Consider the following 8,554-nt stretch of genomic DNA (forward strand, 5'->3'; position numbering starts at 1 on the left):
CAGCCGAGAGGCCCAATTTTCGACCACTTTTTGCTGCAATTGGGGCCGTATGTCAGCAATAACGCGCCTAATATTCTCTTCCAAGACGTCAATCGTCTCGGGCTTATCTGCGTAGACAAGCGACTTCACATAGCCCCACAAGAAATAGTCCAGCGGTGTTATATCGCACGATCTTGGAGGCCACGCCACAGGTCCACGGCGCGAGATTATGCGCTCACCAAAAGTTTCCTTCAATAAATCGATTGTTGCGTTGGCTGTATGGCATGTAGCGCCGTCTTGTTGGAACCAAAGGTCGTCCACATCAACATCGTCCAATTCAGGCACGAAAAAGTCATTAATCATGGCTCTATAGCGCTCTCCATTGACTGTAACATTATGGCCGGCTTCATTTTTAAAGAAATATTGACCAATGATTCCATATCCATGATCTGCCCATAGAGCACACCAAACAGTGACTTTTTGAGGATGTAACGGCGTCTCAGCAATGGCTTGTGGATTATGTTCACTCCAAATGCGACAATTTTGCTTATTCACATACCCATTCAACCAAAAGTGAGCTTCATCGCTGAACAAAATTTTCTTCGATGCGTCGCGCGAACCGAACCATTATTTTCGTAATAAATTTGCACGATTTGCAAACGTTGTTCAGGTGTAAGTCTATTCATTATAAAATGGCAAACCAAACTGAGCATAAATCAAGTGACAGCTGTAAAAAAGACCATCTACGAAAAAAGTAGTGCCAACTTGAAAACCTAACCTCTAAAAAAAACACCCTTGAGTATGTTTTTAGAATTTGTGTTTTATTTTTACGGCTATTTCTATTGCCTCGTTGATTCTCTCTTAGTATTATTTTTTTTTGTTGGGTTTCGTTTGTGATGTCCTCTAATAAATTTTGTGTTAAACGGATCTTAACGTTTCTGAAATGTAGTGGCTACATTTCTTAAATTTTACCCATAATATTTTTTGTTGTGTGGAGTTCCTCGGGGGAACCTGTTATCGCTAAAGGGCGCGTCTCCAGGTGATGGATAGGGGAACGCCTTCCAGATATAGGTGGTAGGGGAATATCTCCCGCGAACCACAAAAGTCGAAGACGTAAAACGATCCGTGCCTGTTGGGTGGCTTTGGGCGCCTGTCTTTTAACGCAGCCTAATACCAGGTCGTCTCACGTTGTAACGGCGGCCTTGCCATGGTATGGGGCGCTACCATGGTCAACCGGTTATCCCCGATATACTCCGTGGTCACCCCACATGACGACATGTGCGGCTGCCGGCGGGGAAGGTGACCGTAGGAAATAGGAAAATGAATGAACAAAAACCAAAAAAATGGGAAATCGTAAACAAACAGACAGACAAGCAAACGGTCAAACGGCAATTAGACGGACGGATTAGCGAACATTAGCGAACTGAGGAACTGGCAAAGCTGTGGGTTACAGCACGCCATCAACCTTCTACATTCGCTCATGTCAAGGGACAAAATAAACAAAATGCCCGTCAATTTATGAGCTTTACTATAGGTCTCTCGCTATTCTCGGCAGATTATGCAAAAATGATTAGAGAAAACAGGGGTAATATCAGCAGAACTTAGAGGGCCCATAGGCGTATTCCACAGAAGAGGGTAATATCTTCATTTCTTTGGTTATGTGTGATTAACAAAATGTTAATAAAACATAATAGAGGTGGGTTAAAAGGTGGTGGCGCATATGCCGACGATATCGACATTATCGGCAAAACCAACTGCGCTGTGTGCTCGGCATACTCCAGTTTAAAGAGGGAGGCGGGCAATATGGGTATTGCGGTGAATGAGAGTACCTGCTGTTAGCCCACAATGTGTCTTTGCGTCTTGGACAATATGTCAGTGTTGACAACCTGCAATTCGCAGTTGTGAAGGACTTTGTCTACCTTGTTACCAGCATTAACAACGGAAATGATGTCAGCCTGGAGATCAAACGGAGAATAACTCTTGCCAACTGGTGTTACTTTGGGCTGCCTGCTGAGAATTATAGCTCTCTCTCTCTCGAAGGACCAAACTGGCAATCTACAAAATGTGGCGCAGAGGCATGGACGATGCTAACCGCAGATGAAAAAGTTTTAGGAGCCTTCAAGAGAAAAATTCTACGTAAGATCTTTGGTCCCCTCCGCGTTAGTTAGGAGTACCGCGTACGGTGCAACAGCGAGGGTCATGGACATAGTTAAGCGTGTAAAACTACAGTGCTACGCTGGATTGGACATGCCACCCGTATGAAAAAAGACGCTGCAGTAAGGCGAATTTATGACACGGTACCCCAAAAAGGAAGACGTGGAAGAGGTAAACCACATCTCCGTTGGCAGGATAAAATACTGCAGGATCTGTTTTTACTCGGGATTTGCCACTGGCATCAACGAGCACAGGACAGAAACAGCTGGTGCGCCATTTTGAATTCGGCCAAAACTGGCACACGGTTGTAGCGTCACATAAGTAAGTAAGTACTGGAGGGACTTGTTGTGGATAAGATGGTCGAGTATTATTGTAGGATGCTCGCGTACTTCGAAGAATATTTCTTTGTCGGTTTAATTTTATAGGAGCTAGGATTGCTTGTCTATTTGACCTATTGTGAGGTGAAAAGTTTACCTGGTTTTCGGGAACTCCATATAGATAAAGTAAGTGCGAGAGGTCATTTGATTCTTTAACCGCTAAAAGCCTTGGCATATCGCCATGGAGTCCATTTATGAAGGCATCTCGTGCTTTATTCCCGTACATGCACGGTCAGGGTTCTCATAGCATTTGGGCTCTCCTCCATACAAGATATTTTATTGAATATTATGGAGGGGTGGAAATAGAATAATTGATAGAAATCGTGAACCGGTAAAAGTCTCTGAACCAAGCTACGAAGCCGGTACTCGAGAATTTTTAGAACTCGTTTATCAGCAAAGAGCCAAGTTAAACAGGAGCGAATCGCAGTCACATTTAGTGGAATATTCGAAGATTCCAAAACTTTGTCGGTTTGTTCTTTATTTTCATAAGTATGCCGAAGTATTTCGGAGTTTTCTGATACTATACTTTAAAAGTCTATCTATACTTTCTTTCCAGTTAAACAGGAGCGAGTCGCAGTCCATTTCTGATACTATACTTTAAAGGTCTATCTATACTTTCTTTCCAGTTAAACAGGAGCGAATCGCAGTCCAATTTAGTGAAATATTCCAAAATTCCAAAACTTCGTCAGTTTGTTCCTTATTTTTATAAGTATGCTTAAGTATTTCGGAGTTCCCTGATACTGTACTCTAAAAGTCTATCTATACTTTTTTCCAGGAACTAAACTCACTTGGGTTTCCTGAAAATTCTCTTATTGCCCTAGCTAATCCTGGGACATGGTCCGAATCTGTAGTTCCTTGCGCAACTACGGGTTCGTCTCTCAAATTAAGGAATTCATGGTAAGGGTTCACTATATTGTTTACTGGCTTCTGCCCTTCTCTTTGGAAAATATTTTTGACTACCCTACGGATTGTCCCTTCTAGTCTTGTTATTGCACTACTGCTGGCCACGGTGCCAGTGTTAAGCACGGAGGGCCTGAGGACTGAAGGTATGTTGCCATCGAGCATTTTGGTATTTTATTTATTTATATATCCTTTGGAAATCCGAGTGTTGGAAATCGCAGAATTAAGTGAAGTTATGAATTTTCAATTTAGTAAATTATTATATTAGCTTTAAAAACCCTGTTTGAATTGTTCAATTGATTACAAATATAAAATTTCAACTATATCGCTTGCCTTTTTTTTCTTTTTAGATTTTGTATTTTTTTCACTTTTCACTTAATTCCACTCAATTTCTTAAACCTACCAATTATATAATATTAAATTTAATCAACTTACAAAGTAAAATACAGCTGCATCCTAAGGATATGGGCAGAACTTATCCATTATTTCGGACTATCCGCCATGACTCCGGATCCTGTATTCGCACATGCTTTGTGTCCACTGACTGAAGCGTCTCTCTAAGGTGTGTTGGCCTTGAGGGCCTTTTTGAACTATTCTTCTTTTTTTTGCCCTAGCGCCGAAGCATCTTTTGATACAGCTTGAGGAGTCTTTTGAAGTTTCCTTCGTTTTTGCATTCGCTACTAGGCCCCACGTCGGGCGCCAGTTAAAGTACGGGTTACCGGGTGGTTAACAAAAACAATGGTTCCGGACGAGACTGGTCTTTATTGGTTGCTTGATACTTTACAACTGAACTTACAAATTAGTTTAATTCTAATCCTAAAACTAAAAGCTAAGCTCATGTGATTGCAACGTGACCGGTACTTTGCCGAGTAGGCGTTTCCCATGGGAACGTCAGTTGCTGCTCTGGTATTTCCTCAACGTCTTTCTGGCTTCGCGATGGGAGTGTTAGGTTACCATCACATTTTGGTTGGGTTGTGTGAACTGTTGCGTTAGCTACGACTTTTTGGTTGCGCGTGCAAACTGTTTGGTTACCACCATATTTTTTTAGGTTGCGTTAGCTTATATGGTTTCACACCTCATTTTTTTGCCAAATATTCTCCTACAGATAAAGAGGCCATTACAAGCTTTCCTCTGTGTTCTTTTTCCAAGAATGCTTTGAGTCCAGAATCATGCCAAGATACTTAGCTTCGTTTGATATGGTTAGTATTACTCAAACCATAGACGGAAACTGAAAACTCGTCATCTTATATCTTTTAGTGCACAAAACTAGTTCGGTCTTGGTTGGGTTAACCATTTAAAAATTTGAGGTCACCAACATAGAGAGTTCCCTTAATGCTGATTGCTTGAGCCCGCTGATAGTTGAGAGAAACTTCCCGAGTGTATTTATGCCATGAAAAGGCTCTTCATAAGAAAATATCTGCCGTTCGGAGTCGGCTTAAAACTGTCGGTCTCCCATTTGTGGAACCACAACAAGACGCACGCCATAAATAGGGGGAGGAGCTTGGCCAAACACCCAAAAGGGGTGTAAGCACCAAATATATACTATAATATATGTATATATATTATTATATATTAAGTATAGTATATATATAGTTGTTTTGAATGAAGTAGTTGTTATTGGGGTTATTGGGAAACGCCGAGCTGTAGAAGCCATAGTAAACTGCGATGGACCACAACAGTAAAGGGAAGAATTGTAGAGAGCAGGAATTACAGGTTTTCCGGTGGCAGGATAAGGAACTACAAGCTAAATTAAAAGATCTAAGTTTTTATTTAAATAAGTGTTACGAAGAGGACAAGTGCGGGTTTTATTTGTTAAAAATGATTTGCTCCAAATGTTGATCATTACATCGGATACCCTTTGGAATCTGCGCTCCGTACTCCGTGTCACGCGCTGGAGAAGTGATGGCGGGATACCATTAACCTCTCGCACTATATTTTCTTTTTCTCTCTCCCTTAGCTTTACAGTCTGTACTGGACCATCATCAACAATCCTCCTCCAATTCAGTCTCTCTCTTGCCATTTCTTTCTTGGTCATCCATTCTTTCTTCCTCCAATTGGACGCAAAGTAAGCACCCTTTTTGGATTCTTTCGTTGGATATTTTTATGCTGTGCCCAATCCATCTAATCCGCTGCGCTTTAATAAAATGTATTACATTTTAACCACCAAGAGGGTTTTCAATTTCGTTGCTGTAACGGATGCGATACATGCCGTTTTCAAGCCGAATAGGCGCGTAAATTTTTCTCATTATGCTTCTTTCAAATCACAATAGCTGGTTTATATCATTAACTTTGAGTGTCCAGATTTCAGCACCATTAGTAAGAACCGGACGTATCAAAGTTTTATGCATCTTGATTATGATATAATATATTCTTTTAGTGCTGATATAATTGCTGAGTTTGTTCCATAGATTAGATAGGTACCACACAAAAAAAATATTTCAGATCGGGCGACCGGAAATAATCGTTCAGCATGCACCGCTAGGAGACACCGTCCCCGGAAATTGTGTGCGCTCGATAATTTTCAAAATATTATTAATAGTCGGTTCTATATATTAGATTACCAATAACCACAATTTTGTCTATTTATACTTCCATTTAAATTAAAATTGTCTTCACCGCTCCAAAGGTAGTTTACCACTACGTGTTTACCACCCGAAATCGTTCCAACATCGTTTCACAGAAATGTTTACCCAAATTGTCAACGTTAGGCTTAAGCGCTTGCACGGTTTTAATGTTAAAGGGGCGAAGGAAAGGATTCTTCTTCAATATTTCGCGCGCAGTAGTTTTTAGATTACTCTACAAACTTGATCGGCTGGGCCCCGGGAACGAATTAAATCTTTACTTGAGGCATCACGTAAGAGTAAATGTCTTGTATTGTAATGTAAACAAAATCTACAACGAGCAGTTGCACACGACTAGTTGGCCTTGAAATACGCTTGCCCGTCCACGTTGCTCACCCGTCCACTGCAACGTTGTGACTAAATAACCCCTGCGAATAACGAAGATAACGCGGTCCACTCCTGCTCATACGTTTTGCTGAAGGGGAGAAACTTTAAATTTAACACCTAATTTTGGCACAGGATACCTTGAATTAATATGTACAAGCAAAACAGAAAAAACAAATAGTTATTCGTACTTACATAATAAAATTGAATATAAAAAATTAATTAAACAATTTTCATTACATAAATTAATCTCTTAATTTTCTTCCATTAAATATAGTTAAATCGATTAGTCGATATGAAATTTGTTACCTGTACACGTCGTGAGCAAAACTGCCGCTGCACGTACTGCAATCGGCCTGAGAGGTTCAGGCTTCAGGATCGACCTCACTTACGGGCACTCAAGTATCCTCAGAAGCTTTGAGTTCATCCTACCGGCAACCGACCGGTATATGCTGGTAAGTCCAAGCGGAAATTTCTCCACTTGTATTCAATCAAGGGAGGAGTGGATCGGGTGCAACATCTGGAGAAAGGTCTTTGTTGACATATTTACGGATGGCTCGAAGTTGGACGGTAGGGTTGAAGGAGGAGTATTCTGCAAAGAGCTCCCCATCAGACTCAAATTCAGGTTACCGGATCACTGCAATGTGTTCCAAGCAGAAGTGGCCGCAATCAAAAAAGCAGCTGATAGGCTACTTACCTGTAAAATAACTGTTAAGAAGGTAAACATCTACTCGGATAGCCAATCGGCAATTAGGGTACACTAGAAACTGGTCACTTTCGACTGCATCCGAACTCTTTGACATAAGGTTAACCTGGGTACCTGCTCATAGTGACATTGCGGGAAACTACGAAGCGAACGAGCTGGCCAGAAAATGGACCTCTGGTGTATTGTCCCCACGAAAGGAGAGAATTGGGATACCCTTGACAACCTGCGCTCTATCGTGGAAAAATGGGCTTCGCGCCAACTCAGCGAGCGCTGGACAAGTACACAAACGAGTAAAGTCGCGAAATCCTTCTGGCCACGGGTGGATCGGAGGCATTTAAGGGATATTCTAAGGATGTCAAAATCTCAGCTCTCAAATTTCGTGGGCGATCTCACGGGGCACTATCTGCGGGGCTTACATGCGGTGAGACTCGGAATTACTTGGACTCCTTTTTGCGGCAGCTGTATAGAGGATGAGGTGGAATCATTTCAGCACCTGCTGCTTAGCTGCCTCTCTGTCGCGGGACTAAGACTTAGGCATCTTGGCTCTCACTTCTTTCCTACGCCTGCTGACATAGCAGGCCTTGATATAAAAAATCTTATGAACTTTATTAGCAGCATAAAGCGACACAGCCGCAAATTAGTCACCGTTCGTAATCCACAAGTACCTCCTCTCCTCTCCTCCCCTCTCATTTCGTCCTATCTATTTTTCCTTCACCTCTTTTCCTTCTGCAATGGTATCACACATGATGAACCAATCTTCTTCTTTCAAGTGGGCCCACTTTCTGGGCAACCATTATAACCTAACCTAACCCGTTCGATATGTGAGAATATGGAAAGTCAGAACATTGTTGAAGAATTTGCCCTACTAATAAAATACATATCATACTTGTAATCGTCGTCCATTAAAATAATACTGAATTCAAAATACTCGTAGTCCGCTGAAACTTATTGGATAACAATTTAATAATCAGCGAAACAACCAAGACCTAAAAACTGAAATTCTAAATAATGAGGCACAGTTTAACTTCCTATTGTTAGCTGTTTTTAATGTTGGTAGTTCCTTTGATGGAAATTTTACGTAAATCAAGTTATTTTAATTTAATTAAAGAAACTTAACTCAAATGACTTAAAGCGGAAGGAGTCAGCAAAATAGCAATCAACCAAGAATTGAAGGCGTCACTGCTTGGATACAATTCAAGCCTTAAAAATACTTTAAGCCTTAAATATAAATTATTTGGCTAACTGAACAACAATATACTTATATAATATACATATATAATATAATTTCCTTTAACTCCAGTTTGGTATGGTATGGTACGGTATGGCCACAACAATGACAGGTTGAAAGTAGGTATGTATGAGTAAGGATTACATCAGTATGTATCCCAAATTAATGGAATATGAACTTTTTACGATTCACGGTCAAAGTTAATGACCACCAGTGCTAACCAAATTTTAACACTTCATTTACAATATATTCCTATTCCTATTAG

The sequence above is a fragment of the Anastrepha obliqua genome, chromosome 6 (assembly GCF_027943255.1).
Source record: "Anastrepha obliqua isolate idAnaObli1 chromosome 6, idAnaObli1_1.0, whole genome shotgun sequence".
Lineage (NCBI taxonomy): Eukaryota > Metazoa > Arthropoda > Insecta > Diptera > Tephritidae > Anastrepha > Anastrepha obliqua.